This window comes from Lolium perenne, chromosome 4 (assembly GCF_019359855.2).
Source record: "Lolium perenne isolate Kyuss_39 chromosome 4, Kyuss_2.0, whole genome shotgun sequence".
NCBI classification, from domain to species: domain Eukaryota; kingdom Viridiplantae; phylum Streptophyta; class Magnoliopsida; order Poales; family Poaceae; genus Lolium; species Lolium perenne.
Window position 1 is genome coordinate 370713473 of NC_067247.2, and position 15957 is coordinate 370729429.

Sequence of the window (15957 nt, forward strand, 5' to 3'; positions counted from 1 at the left end):
TCTAGTAGTTCATGATCTCTCATGATTAGCTCCAATTTATTAATATGAGTAGCATGTCATGGATGTTTGCTTGCACTGTTTTATTCATAAATAGGTATGACATTGTGGTATCCTCCTCTGAATAATTCATTTGAATTGACTTGGCACATGCTCACGCATGCATATGACTGAACAAAAGTCAACTAAGCCTCGATGATTTAATTTGCTTCAGAGTTCTTGTATCACTTTTATGCCTCAGTTAATTTATTTTGCCGCAAGCATGATTATGACAGTGACTGCTCTCTTGATTGTCGCTCCCCAGTCTATTGCTAGCCTTCACTTGTACTGAGCGGAAACGCCGCTCGTGCTTCCAAACCCCTGAAAACCAAGTTGTTCCAAAGTGTCCACCATAAATACCTATGCATGTCATGGACTTTCTCATGCGCTACCTTTAAACTTTCAAAATGCTTCTCAATTTGTGTTAACGTTTTATAGCTCATGAGCAAGTATGTGGTGTTTATGTTTAAACCTTGTCATTTACTCTTGATGGACTTTCATAATGGACTAGTGGCACATCCTCTTATCCAATAATTTTGCAAAAAGAGCTGGCAACGGGGTTCCCAGCCCCGATTAATCAAACTTCATTAATAATTCTCTTCACATGTTTTGCTCTGATTCATCAGCAAGCAACATAATTTTGCAAATAGACACTCCTCCATGGTATGATATTGATGGAAGGCACCCGAGGATTCGGTTAGCCATGGCTTGTGTAAGCAAAGGTTGGGGGAGTGTCACCCATAATAAAACTAAAATACGTGTGTAAACAAAAGAGAAGAGGGATGATCTACCTTGCTGGTAGAAATAACGTCCTTCATGGGAGCCGCTCTTGAAAGTCTGGTTGGCGAGGTAGTTGGTGTACCCATTACCATTCGTTGACAACAGCAAACACCTCTCAAAATAATTTTACTCCTGTTTTAAAAATGAAAAGCTCTAGCGCATGTTAATCCCTGCTTCCCTCTGTGAAGGGTCAATCTTTTACTTTTATGTTGTGTCTCCATCCTTTCATGGAGCACTTTCTTGAGAGCACAACTGTCATTCTTAGTATAATATGCTTGTCTCAAAATATGATTGATTGTGGTATAACCTTGATGCTTTTATCTTTGACAATCTCTATTTCTAGTCTTTCTATGAACCTCAGAGGTGCGTGAGCATTTATGTTTTGCTATTCAAATACGGGCAAACGAGATACCACTTTATCATATCCTTTTATGAAAATTGCAATCCTGTTTATAGACATGATTCATGATGCTTATTATTAATTGTTGGTACTTTTCCATGATTGACATAGCTATTAGATGATTTTATTTGCATGTATCTTATTATGAACTGCCTAAGTGTTAGCCATATCATGAGAATATATACATCATATGAACAAATGTGTTCGTGAAAGTTCTTTTATCTCGTCAGTTGTTAACTGAATTGCTTGAGGACAAGCAATAAGCTAAGCTTGGGGGGAGTTGATACGTCCAAAACGTATCTACTTTCCCGAACACTTTTGCTATTGTTTTGCCTCTAATTTGTGTATTTTGGATGCAACTAACACGGACTAACGCTGTTTTCAGCAGAACTATTCTGGTGTCTCGTTTTTGTGCAGAAATCCAACTTTCAGGAAAATCCTCGGAATTTATGCGAAAGGTCCTATTTTTCCGTATCGACGGAGCCGTAAGGGCAAGTTGTGGAGGCCCGAGGGCCCCACACCCTAGGGCGGCGCGGCCCAGGAGGGGGCGCGCGGCCCTAGCGTGTGGCCCCCTCGGCCGGCCTCCGACGCCCTCCTTTGGACTACTTAACGCCTTCGACCTAAAAACGCACGGGGAGAAGTCGAAGTCACCAGAAACTCTCCAGAACGCCGCCACATCGCGAAACTCCGTCTCGGGGACCAGAAGTCTCTGTTCTGGCACTCCGCCGGGACGGGGAATTGGAGGAGATCATCGCCGCCATCACCACCGGCGCCTCTCCATCGACCAGCAATGTTTCCCCCATCCATGTGTGAGTAATTCCCCCGCTGTAGGCTGAAGGGGATGGTAGGGATTGGATGAGATTGGTCATGTAATAGCATATGATTGTTAGGGCATAGTGCCTAGTGTCCATAATTGGTACTTTGATGATATTGTTGCAACTTGTTATGCTTAATGCTTGTCACTAGGGCCCGAGTGCCATGATCTCAGATCTGAACATGTTATTATTTCATCATGATATGCATCGTTTTATGATCTTACCTGCAAGTTGTATACACATGCCGCTGTCTGGAACCAAAGGCCCCGAAGTGACAGAAATTGGGACAACCGGAGGGGATGGCGGTGACGTGAGGATCACATGTGTTCACGGAGTGTTAATGCTTTGCTCCGGTGCTCTATTAAAAGGAGTACCTTAATTTCCAGTAGATTCCCTAGAGGCTCGGCTGCCACCGGCTGGTAGGACAAAAGATGTTGTGCAAGTTTCTCATTGCGAGCACGTACGACTAAATATGGAACACATGCCTATGGATTGCTTTGTACTTGGACACCGTTTTATTATTATCTGCAAATGCCCTGCTTTGATTGTTACATGAGTTTCTCTCATCCATGCAACGCCCGTCATCCATCCTCGTGCCTACGTATTTTAATCCCGCGTTTACTAAAATCACTACCGCCGTCTCTCGTTACTCTGCTGTTATTTCACTATCTACATCGCTATAAATCACATTATCGATAAACTCTTGCGAGCAAGTATGTTTCCAGGTGCAGCTGAATTGACAACTCCACTGTTAAGGCTTTCAAGTATTCTTTGTCTCACCTTGTGTCGAATCAATAAATTGGGTTTTACTTCCCGCGAAGACTGTTGCGATCCCCTATACTTGTGGGTCATCAACCTTCCAACAATCTCATACCATGGAGGAGTGTCTATTTGCAAAATTAAGTTTCTTACTGATGAATCAGAGCAAAACATGTGAAGAGAATTATTAATGAAAGTTAATTAATTGGGGGCTGGGAACCCCGTGCCAACTCTTTTTGCAAAATTATTAGATAAGCGGATGAAGCCACTACTCCATTGGTGAAAGTTGCCCAACAAGATTGAAAGATAAAACACCACATACTTCCTCATGAGCTATAAAACATTGACACAAATAAGAGATAATAACTTTTGAATTGTTTAAAGATAGCACATGAAGTATTTACTTGGAATGGCAGAAAATACCATGTAGTAGGTAGGTATGGTGGACACAAATGGCATAGTTTTTGGCTCAAGGATTTGGATGCATGAGAAGTAATCCCTCTCAATACAAGGCTTAGGCTAGCAAGGTTGTTTGAAGCAAACACAAGTATGAACTAGTACAGCAAGACTCACATAAGAACATATTGCAAGCATTATAAGACTCTACACTGTCTTCCTTGTTGTTCAAACCCTTACTAGAAAATATCTAGACCTTAGAGAGACCAATCATGCAAACCAAATTTTAACAAGCTCTACATTATTTCTTCACTAATAGGTGCAAAGTACATGATGCAAGAGCTTAAACATGATCTATATGAGCACAACAATTGCCAAGTATCAAATTATTCAAGACATTATACCAATTACCACATATAGCATTTTCTGTTTCCAACCATATAACAATTAACGAAGCAGTTTCAACCTTCGCCATGAACATTAAAAGCTAAGAACACATGTGTTCATATGAACCAGCGGAGCATGTCTCTCTCCCACACAAGAATGAACTTATTCAAACAAAACAAAAAATGAAAACAAACAGACGCTCCAAGTAAAGTACATAAGATGTGACCGAATAAAAATATAGTTTCAAGGGAGGAACCTGATAATTTGTCGATGAAGAAGAGGATGCCTTGGGCATCCCCAAGCTTAGATGCTTGAGTCTTCTTGAAATATGCAGGGATGAACCACCGGGGCGTCCCCAAGCTTAGACTTTTCACTCTTCTTGATCATATTGTATCATCCTCCTCTCTTGACCCTTGAAAACTTCCTCCACACCAAACTTGAAACAAACTCATTAGAGGGTTAGTGCATAATCAAAAATTCACATGTTCAGAGGTGACACAATCATTCTTAACACTTCTGGACATTGCAAAAAGCTACTGGAAGTTAATGGAACAAAGAAATCCATCCAACATAGCAAAAGTGGCAATGCGAAATAAAAGGCAGAATCTGTTAAAACAGAACAGTCCGTAAAGACGAATTTTTCTGGGGCACTAAACTTGCTCAGATCAAAATTCTCAAATTGAATGAAAGTTGCGTACATATCTGAGGATCACGCACGTAAATTGGCATATTTTTCTGAGTTACCTACAAACGGGGCGACTCAAATTCGTGACAGACAGAAATGCTATCGCTAAAGCAATCCAAATCTAGTATCAACTCTACTATCAAAGACTTTACTTGGCACAACAATGCAATAAAACAAAGATAAGGAGAGGTTGCTACAGTAGTAACAACTTCCAAGACACAAATATAAAACAAAAGTACTGTAGCAAAATAAACACATGGGTTATCTCCCAAGAAGTTATTTCTTTATAGCCATTAACATGGGCTCAGCAGTTTTAATGATGCACTCGCAAGAAATAGTATTTGAAGCAAAAGAGAGCATCAAGAGGCAAATTAAAAACACATTTAAGTCTAACATGCTTCCTATGAAAGGGAATGTTGTAAATAAACAAGTTCATGAAGCATAATGCAACAAGCATAGAAAGATAAAACAAGCGCAGCTTCAAGATTTTCAGCAAAAAGAGAGGTGTTTTAGTAACATGAAAATTTCTACAACCATATTTTCCTCTCTCATAATAATATCCAGTAGCATCATGAGCAAACTCAACAATATAACTATCACATAAAGCATTCTTCTCATGAGTCTCATGCATAAAATAATTACTACTCCCAACATAAGCATAGTCATTCTTATTAATTGTAGTGGGAGCAAATTCAACAAAGTAGCTATCATTATTATTCTCATCAAGTGTAGGAGGCATAGTATAATCATAAGAAAATTTACTCTCCATAGTAGGTGGCACCAAAAGAACACTATCATTATAATCATCATAAATAGGAGGTAAAGTATCATCAAAGTAAATTTTCTCCTCAATGCTTGGGGGACTAAAAATATCATGCTCATCAAAGCCAGCTTCCCCAAGCTTAGAATTTTCCATAGCATTAGCAACAATGGTGTTCAAAGCATTCATAGTAATAACATTCCTATTAGCATGCATATAAAGTTCCATGGGTTTTTTAATTCTCTCTTCAAACACATCATGTCCTAATTCAAGATAAAGTTCATAAAGATCTCTAATTTTTTTGTTGTTTTCCATTATGCCTAACTAGTGTAAACAAGAAACAAAAAGATGCAATTGCAGGATCTAAAGGAAATAGCTTCGAGCACTCACAACGGTACCAGAAAAGTGTTTGGTTACCTGGGACCGGAGTGTGAGTACCTTTTACCTTTCCTCCCGCAAGAACGGCGCTTTAAAAGTGGTTGATGTCTACGCGCGCTTCTATTCCTGTAGACAGTGTTGGGCCTCCAAGAGCAGAGGTTTGTAGAACAGCAGCAAGTTTCCCTTAAGTTGATCACCCAAGGTTTATCGAACTCAAGGAGGAAGAGGTCAAAGATATCCCTCTCAAGCAACCCTGCAACCACAATACAAGAAGTCTCTTGTGTCCCGAACACACCTAATACACTTGTCAGATGTATAGGTGCACTAGTTCAGCGAAGAGATAGTGAAATACAGGTGGTATGAATGAATATGAGCAGTAGTAACGGCGCTAGAAAAGTGCTTGCTGGCGTGCAGTAAGTAAAGATGCAGCAGAACAGTAAATAAGCGATGATTGCAATATTTGGAAACAAGGCCTAGGGATCGTACTTTCACTAGTGGACACTCTCAACATTGATCACATAATAAAACCACTCTACACTCTCTTGTTGGATGATGAACACCACTAATTGTGTAGGGCTACAAGAGCACCTCAATGCCGGAGTTAGCAAGCTCCACAATATTCGATATTCATATTTAAATAACCTTAGAGTGCATGATAGATCAACACAACTATACCAAGTACTAACATAGCATGCACACTTTCACCTTCATACTATGAAAGGAGGAATAGATCACATTAATACCATCATAGTAATAGTTAACTTCATAATCTACAAGAGATCACAATCATAAACTACGCCGAGTACTACATGATGCACACACTGTCACCGTTACATCATGGAGGAGGAATAGAGTACTTTAATAACATCACTAGAGTAGCACATAGATGAATAGTGATACAAAACTCATATGAATCTCAATCATGTAAGGCAGCTCATGAGATCATTGTATTGAAGTACATAGGAGAGAGATTAACCACTTAGCTACCGGTACAACCCTTAGCCTCGATGGAGAACTACTCCCTCCTCATGGGTGTGACGCCCCAAAACCGGTACCATGAGAATCCCAGCGAACCCGCCGAAATCCGCACGATATCGATTTTAGGAGACGCACCACCAAGCGCCTCGTACACGCCGAAGCATGCACGCAATGCTGGTGGAATCAATCACGAGAGGTAACATTACAACAGGATTACAATAGAGCCCACAAGAAACATATATATTACAACAATGACTCCAACGAGTCAAGATACAAATAGATACATACAAAGATCCAAATCGTACAGAAGATCAAATACATCCGAGTACGGACAAGATACAAATTGGACTAAGAGTCCTGAAGATAAACGATGGCGTCCATAACCCTGCCCAGGCCAAGCCGGAAGGGTAACCTTGCTAGCGTCGTTCTTCATCGTATCGATCTTCATACCTGCCCGGTTATATCCCGTAGAAGCAGCAATAAGTACGGGTTCGTACTTAACAAGACTTCAAGACGTATAAGCATTCGTCAACCAGTCGTCCTTTGTACTTGAGGCACGCAGGGGACTTAGAGGACGCAAGAGGAACGTCATAGGCGATATGGTGGGGTTAAGTGGCAGCGCATGCACTAAAAACCTATAGAGACACTCTACAACATTCGTCTAAACAGAGAAGGTGAGAGAGCGCATAAACTAACAGTTCTATACTCTGCAAACATAACACAGCCGATACGTTCCCGCCTCGCAAGGAAGTACTTACAAGGGCACTCACACGGTTGTCAAGTTTTAACCATTTATTATGGAAGTTGTGCTAGCTTACTACACAAGTTATTATGATTGAAACAGCAGGTGTAAGTTATCTATGGTCGAGTCATACAGCTCCAAGTCGTCCATAACCGCGGACACGGCTTATCGATAAGATGTACACCCTGCAGGGGTTGCCCAAATGTACCCACACGCACGATCAACCCACTTGCGATGTGGATATAACGACTCGCACTCTCCTTCACGACAACAATGTCCAGGAAGCCACCTAACCAAGTTGAACCCGTATCGAAGTCCGGCCGTATCTCCGAAGCGGACTTAGCTATGTGTGTCAACGTGCTAGGTGGTTTAAACACACACTGGGGCGATAAACCACTTCGCAGAGGCTCCACGTCCTATACGTGCATACCAGAAACAAGGGATACAAGGCACCCAGGGGCTTCCCAAAGTAAATAAGTAACAGGCTGGCATGCACGCAACAACAGATGGTAAAACATTGCAAACTAGTTGTGGCCACTGGACAAAGCTGTAGATTCCAGAGCGGGGTCAAGGGGAGACCTAAACATACCCACGTGTGGTTAGAGCGCTCGATCTCGGAGCGTATAACAAGAACTCGGGTCCTAGGGGACATTAGTGAGTCAAAGTTCCGATGCTTTCGCAAAGGGGCTCACGATGCCTCTCGCTTATAATTTTATTTTTTAACAATAAGGAAAGCATGATTATCTCCAACAAATATATCCATAGACCATGTGTCATGATTCCCAACAGATAACCCAATAAGGTAGCAAAGATACTTGATAACGAGATATAAACAGCACTAGCATGCACTACGACTCGCAAGGCAGACCCGAAACCAAACAATAGTTGTAGGTGGTTGGTGGAGGCAATATAGGCTGCTTAAGGTAACAAGTGGAAGGGACACGTGACAAGAACGCAACTCAAGGATAGCATGAGGGAGAAGGCAAAATAAAATAGGTGAGCGACCTTCGAGGCAGAAGTATAGGGGAAAATGCTTGCCTGTTAAAGCTTGCCGAGGGACATCCGGAGAACTTGGCGTATCTCACCACACCACTTCGCGATCCTATCCGGGAAGAAGCAAATGCTGGACAAACAACGTATGCAAGTCTTACTACTACGGATAAAGAAGATCCAGCATGTTCATGATGTTATGCATGACATGGCAAAGATGATGCGATGCAATTATCCAATTAAGCGGGATCGGAACCCCGGCCAATCAATTAGGGTTGAAGTTGCATTTCTAATGACAAAGTTAAGTGTTAGTTAGCATGGCATATCATGACAGGGGTGCGCTACTTCAATATTAAACGGAGCGGGGAAAACCATAGGCGGTGTTCCAAAATACTCCGCATATATGATAGGTGAACATGCATAACTATCATCGTCCGATATGATGCGAGATGCAAACATGTGCATAGATGCCATATTCAGATTCTTCATATTTTTATGAGAAACTTTCATATGTGTAACATGTTAATATTTAATATCAATTTTATTATTCCGAAACAGAGATTACAAAGTGGTTTTAAACCAGGGCTATACAAGGCACTAGCCTGGCTCGATGACTTAGAAACATACAGGGAAGATAGCAGGTATTGTAACAAGTGATGTTAACTGAAAGGGAAAAACAGTGAAGACTGACTGTCGACTGGGTTACTGAATCCAAAACAGAAATTAAAAAGAGGTGGAACCAGACGGCCAGTGTTCGTCTGTGATACAGATAGATCTTGGAGATTTTAGAAATAGACCCGACGGAGTGACACATTTTTATTAAACTGAAACTTGACAATGCTCTCTGAAATTGAAACAGGGCATATGATTTGATGTGGACGTTTGTGGCTTGCCACGGAAAACTTGGGCTTCAGGTGTTGGACAAAGGACTGAATACAAGAAATAAAGAGTAAGCAACGGAGGGCATCAGCTAGTAGAAAAGAACCATACAAGCAAGTTGCCGGATCGTTCATGTTGTGCATAACTAGCTAGCTTAAGCAAGCAAGCTAGCAGGTGGATCGACTGGGTTGTGTGTGCTAGCTGAAAACAAAAATGTAGAAGTGGTGCAGCTAGTTGTATGTGTGGAGCCACAGCGAGCAAACAACCCATGACCAAAATGATTTACTGCCAGCAGAGCTAGCTGTGTTAGCTGCAGCCTGCAGCTGTTCTGAAAACTGAAACAGACACGAAGACAGTGTTAAAATAATAGAAAGATGTTGCGTGTGAACACCTAGAATTGGAACTTTTCCTGGGCATGGATCAAGTGGCTAGCCAGTGGAATTGATCTGTTTAACTGACAGAAAAGATCAGGTGTTAACTGAAACTGAACAGGTACCACGAAAAGAAAAGAAAAGGTGTGCGCCTCCACTGGGATTTGATACTTGAATCCTGGAACTTCAGAGATTAGATCAAGAGCATGACCAACCAGACTACCAGCGAATTGTGATAGGAACCATGTATATGGCAAATTGAATTAACGATGGCGCGAGGATGGTGTAGATACAGATTAACCACAAGGTCATGTTCATGGCAGGCACATCAGCGGCAGCCAGCAGAACGACAACTACCGTAGACAAAGAGCAAGATGGCATGGAGGGATGGTCGTGGCGCTCACCCTGGCTCGATGGTGAAGAGGAACAGCTCGTGGACGCGAGACGACGCCAGCGAAGCAGACGAACGCGACGTTGACAGAAAGACTCCGGCGCGGTCAGAACAGCGAGAACTCCGTCAGATTTAGGCGATGTGATAAAGTGGTAGGATGCAACGGGGAAAAGGGGGAGAAGAAGGAGGACCTCACCAGGAAATGATTGGACACGACGGTGAAGCCGGAGGTGGGCGAAGGTGGCCGGAAACCTCGCTGGAGCACGGCAGCCGGAGAGGGAGAAGGTGACCTTGACGACGATTGGAAGGCCAGCTGCTAGATTTTCTTGGATGATGAGAATCGCGACGTCAAGGCGAAGCTGGAGGTGGCCTCAGCTCGACGAGGGGTGGCCGGAGATGGTCGGGCGACGGTGATGCAAGGGTGGAGACGATGGGGTTTTCTCTTCCTCAGGTTCGGCTTGGGAGAGGGGAAAGAAAAAGGTGAGCAGGTGGAGGCTGCGTTGGTGTACTGTGCAAAGGAGGGTCACGCCTCATGAGTGTTGTCCAGGAAGAGGAAAACAAGTGTGGCATTGGAGTTGTACCGAGCTGCTGCTCTTGGGCTCAGAGATTAGGATAGGTGAAACAAAGGCTGCAAGGAAGGAGTGGCCAGAAGGGAGCCTCGGCCTCCTCTGCCAAAACTGGAATTGCTTAAAGAATTGGCAGAAACTAGATAGAGAGAAAGGAGAATGAAAGGAAAAGAGCAAGGGGAAGGGAAAAGAATTGGAGAGTCAAAGGAAAAGAGAAGGAAAAATAAAGAGCAAACTTGAAAACATTATGTTAAACAAAAACAATTTTTTTATTTTATTTTAAGATTCGAAAATCAAATTTTATTTTGTTTTATTTAAATAAGAATAAGAGTGGGAGGGTTTTTATAAAACCATATGAGAGGGAAACAAAATAGTTTATGCAAATAATTTTTTATTTAATAAAAACATGTAAATAATATGATGCATGGATGATGATGCATAGAAGAAAAAGAACAAACAATTCTATTAGGGGTATTTTTCCGGGTCGCTACAATCGACACCACTAACAAGGAATCTCGCCCCGAGATTCCACGTCAACCTAAGGGGGAGTTGGTTAAACTATCGGGTCTTCATGCATCGTGTAGATCTCATCGACACCACTAACAAGAGTTCTTGCTCCATGTAGAATGGCGACACCACTAACAAAGGTTGTTGCTCCGTGGATGATGATGTAGTTGCGGCCAAATCCTTCGAAGATCGAACCTACTAGGTTAAAGGCAAAGATCGTCCAACCCGCGTCAGAAGCTAAGACTCAGAAAAACTCGGATAAGAGAGAGGACTCAAAACTCGAATAGATGAGAGGAGAAAGAATATAGATAAGGAGAAAAATCAGAGCTAATCAGAACTATCCACGAGTTTTAGAAAATAGTTTGGACTCTCTAAACTCAACGACCGTTGGCAAGGTTATCCTACAGGCTGGACTAGTGGGGTATCGTCAACCTGATGCTCTGATACCAACTTGTGACACCCCAAAACCGGTACCATGAGAATCCCAGCGAACCCGCCGAAATCCGCACGATATCGATTTTAGGAGACGCACCACCAAGCGCCTCGTACACGCCGAAGCATGCACGCGATGCGGGTGGAATCAATCACGAGAGGTAACATTACAACAGGATTACAATAGAGCCCACAAGAAACATATATATTACAACAATGACTCCAACGAGTCAAGATACATATAGATACATACAAAGATCCAAATCGTACAGAAGATCAAATACATCCGAGTACGGACAAGATACAAATTGGACTAAGAGTCCTGAAGATAAACGATGGCGTCCATAACCCTGCCCAGGCCAAGCCGGAAGGGTAACCTTGCTAGCGTCGTTCTTCATCGTATCGATCTTCATACCTACCCGGTTATATCCCGTAGAAGCAGCAATAAGTACGGGTTCGTACTTAACAAGACTTCAAGACGTATAAGCATTCGTCAACCAGTCGTCCTTTGTACTTGAGGCACGCAGGGGACTTAGAGGACGCAAGAGGAACGTCATAGGCGATATGGTGGGGTTAAGCGGCAGCGCATGCACTAAAAACCTATAGAGACACTCTACAACATTCGTCTAAACAGAGAAGGTGAGAGAGCGCATAAACTAACAGTTCTATACTCTGCAAACATAACACAGCCGATACGTTCCCCCCTCGCAAGGAAGTACTTACAAGGGCACTCACACGGTTGTCAAGTTTTAACCATTTATTATGGAAGTTGTGCTAGCTTACTACACAAGTTATTATGATTGAAACAGCAGGTGTAAGTTATCTATGGTCGAGTCATACAGCTCCAAGTCGTCCATAACCGCGGACACGGCTTATCGATAAGATGTACACCCTGCAGGGGTTTCCCAAATGTACCCACACGCACGATCAACCCACTTGCGACAGGTGGATATAACGACTCGCACTCTCCTTCACGACAACAATGTCCAGGAAGCCACCTAACCAAGTTGAACCCGTATCGAAGTCCGGCCGTATCTCCGAAGCGGACTTAGCTATGTGTGTTAACGTGCTAGGTGGTTTAAACACACACTGGGGCGATAAACCACTTCGCAGAGGCTCCACGTCCTATACGTGCATACCAGAAACAAGGGATACAAGGCACCCAGGGGCTTCCCAAAGTAAATAAGTAACAGGCTGGCATGCACGCAACAACAGATGGTAAAACATTGCAAACTAGTTGTGGCCACTGGACAAAGCTGTAGATTCCGGCAGTGGTCAAGGGGAGACCCAGAAACATACCCACGTGTGGTTAGAGCGCTCAGTCTCGGAACAAATAACAAGAACTCGGGTCCTAGGGGACATTAGTGAGTCAAAGTTCCGATGCTTTCGCAAAGGGGCTCACAGATGCCTCTGCTTATCATTTTAGTTGTTAACAATAAGTAAAGCATGATTATCTCCAACAAATATATCCATAGACCATGTGTCATGATTCCCCAACAGATAACCCAATAAGGTAGCAGTAACGGTAACGAGATATAAACAGCACTAGCATGCACTACGACTCGCAAGGCAGACCCGAAACCAAACAATAGTTGTAGGTGGTTGGTGGAGGCAATATAGGCTGCTTAAGGTAACAAGTGGAAGGGACACGTGACAAGAACGCAACTCAAGGATAGCATGAGGGAGAAGGCAAAATAAAATAGGTGAGCGACTTCTGCAGGGGCAGAAGTATAGGGGAAAATGCTTGCCTGTTAAAGCTTGCCGAGGGACATCCGGAGAACTTGGCGTATCTCACCACACCACTTCGCGATCCTATCCGGGAAGAAGCAAATGCTGGACAAACAACGTATGCAAGTCTTACTACTACGGATAAAGAAGATCCAGCATGTTCATGATGTTATGCATGACATGGCAAAGATGATGCGATGCAATTATCCAATTAAGCGGGATCGGAACCCCGGCCAATCAATTAGGGTTGAAGTTGCATTTCTAATGACAAAGTTAAGTGTTAGTTAGCATGGCATATCATGACAGGGGTGCGCTACTTCAATATTAAACGGAGCGGGGAAAACCATAGGCGGTGTTCCAAAATACTCCGCATATATGATAGGTGAACATGCATAACTATCATCGTCCGATATGATGCGAGATGCAAACATGTGCATAGATGCCATATTCAGATTCTTCATATTTTTATGAGAAACTTTCATATGTGTAACATGTTAATATTTAATATCAATTTTATTATTCCGAAACAGAGATTACAAAGTGGTTTTAAACCAGGGCTATACAAGGCACTAGCCTGGCTCGATGACTTAGAAACATACAGGGAAGATAGCAGGTATTGTAACAAGTGATGTTAACTGAAAGGGAAAAACAGTGAAGACTGACTGTCGACTGGGTTACTGAATCCAAAACAGAAATTAAAAAGAGGTGGAACCAGACGGCCAGTGTTCGTCTGTGATACAGATAGATCTTGGAGATTTTAGAAATAGACCCGACGGAGTGACACATTTTTATTAAACTGAAACTTGACAATGCTCTCTGAAATTGAAACAGGGCATATGATTTGATGTGGACGTTTGTGGCTTGCCACGGAAAACTTGGGCTTCAGGTGTTGGACAAAGGACTGAATACAAGAAATAAAGAGTAAGCAACGGAGGGCATCAGCTAGTAGAAAAGAACCATACAAGCAAGTTGCCGGATCGTTCATGTTGTGCATAACTAGCTAGCTTAAGCAAGCAAGCTAGCAGGTGGATCGACTGGGTTGTGTGTGCTAGCTGAAAACAAAAATGTAGAAGTGGTGCAGCTAGTTGTATGTGTGGAGCCACAGCGAGCAAACAACCCATGACCAAAATGATTTACTGCCAGCAGAGCTAGCTGTGTTAGCTGCAGCCTGCAGCTGTTCTGAAAACTGAAACAGACACGAAGACAGTGTTAAAATAATAGAAAGATGTTGCGTGTGAACACCTAGAATTGGAACTTTTCCTGGGCATGGATCAAGTGGCTAGCCAGTGGAATTGATCTGTTTAACTGACAGAAAAGATCAGGTGTTAACTGAAACTGAACAGGTACCACGAAAAGAAAAGAAAAGGTGTGCGCCTCCACTGGGATTTGATACTTGAATCCTGGAACTTCAGAGATTAGATCAAGAGCATGACCAACCAGACTACCAGCGAATTGTGATAGGAACCATGTATATGGCAAATTGAATTAACGATGGCGCGAGGATGGTGTAGATACAGATTAACCACAAGGTCATGTTCATGGCAGGCACATCAGCGGCAGCCAGCAGAACGACAACTACCGTAGACAAAGAGCAAGATGGCATGGAGGGATGGTCGTGGCGCTCACCCTGGCTCGATGGTGAAGAGGAACAGCTCGTGGACGCGAGACGACGCCAGCGAAGCAGACGAACGCGACGTTGACAGAAAGACTCCGGCGCGGTCAGAACAGCGAGAACTCCGTCAGATTTACGCGATGTGATAAAGTGGTAGGATGCAACGGGGAAAAGGGGGAGAAGAAGGAGGACCTCACCAGGAAATGATTGGACACGACGGTGAAGCCGGAGGTGGGCGAAGGTGGCCGGAAACCTCGCCGGAGCGCGGCAGCCGGAGAGGGAGAAGGTGACCTTGACGACGATTGGAAGGCCAGCTGCTAGATTTTCTTGGACGATGAGAATCGTGACGTCAAGGCGAAGCTGGAGGTGGCCTCAACTCGACGAGGGGTGGCCGGAGATGGTCGGGCGACGGTGATGCAAGGGTGGAGGCGATGGGGTTTTCTCTTCCTCAGGTTCGGCTTGGGAGAGGGGAAAGAAAAAGGGGAGCAGGTGGAGGCTGCGTTGGTGTACTGTGCAAAGGAGGGTCACGCCTCATGAGTGTTGTCCAGGAAGAGGAAAACAAGTGTGGCATTGGAGTTGTACCGAGCTGCTGCTCTTGGGCTCAGAGATTAGGATAGGTGAAACAAAGGCTGTAAGGAAGGAGTGGCCAGAAGGGAGCCTCGGCCTCCTCTGCCAAAACTGGAATTGCTTAAAGAATTGGCAGAAACTAGATAGAGAGAAAGGAGAATGAAAGGAAAAGAGCAAGGGGAAGGGAAAAGAATTGGAGAGTCAAAGGAAAAGAGAAGGAAAAATAAAGAGCAAACTTGAAAACATTATGTTAAACAAAAACAATTTTTCTATTTTATTTTAAGATTCGAAAATCAAATTTTATTTTGTTTTATTTAAATAAGAATAAGAGTGGGAGGGTTTTTATAAAACCATATGAGAGGGAAACAAAATAGTTTATGCAAATAATTTTTTATTTAATAAAAACATGTAAATAATATGATGCATGGATGATGATGCATAGAAGAAAAAGAACAAACAATTCTATTAGGGGTATTTTTTCGGGTCGCTACAATGGGAGACAACAGCGTTGATGGAGATGGCGGTGGTGTCGCTGGAGATGCCTTCCGGGGGCACTTCCCCGTCCCGGCGGCGTACCAGAACAGAGAATCCTGTCCCCCAGATCTTGGCTTCGCGATGGCGGCGGCTCTGGAAGGTTTCTCGTACCGTGGCTTTTCCGTATCGAAGTTTTAGGTCAGGGACCTTTAAATAGGCGAAGAGGCGGAGTCGGAAGGCTGACGGGGCCACGACTGTAACATCCCAAATTTTAAAATAAAGAGAAATGAATTTCCTTTTTCCAAAAATGAGAACCAACAAAAA

The 15957-nt window shown here is 43.3% G+C and overlaps 1 long non-coding RNA gene across 3 annotated transcripts; it reads right to left on the reverse strand.

The window, feature by feature from the left end:
* Nucleotides 1-6301: 6301 nt before the first annotated feature.
* LOC139830716 (uncharacterized) lies at nt 6302-15124 on the reverse strand. 3 transcript variants are annotated; one of them, XR_011744024.1, is made up of 7 exons: nt 14790-15124; nt 14607-14688; nt 13001-13085; nt 9944-11667; nt 9761-9842; nt 8155-8239; nt 6302-6824 (listed from the first exon to the last, which is right to left on the reverse strand). It is a non-coding gene; the product is annotated as an uncharacterized lncRNA (long non-coding RNA). The 3 variants fall into 3 exon arrangements; XR_011744023.1 differs by lacking the exon at nt 14790-15124 and having other exon boundaries at nt 14607-14783; XR_011744025.1 differs by lacking the exons at nt 9761-9842; nt 14790-15124 and having other exon boundaries at nt 14607-14783.
* Between the last annotated feature and the right edge of the window lie 833 nt (nt 15125-15957).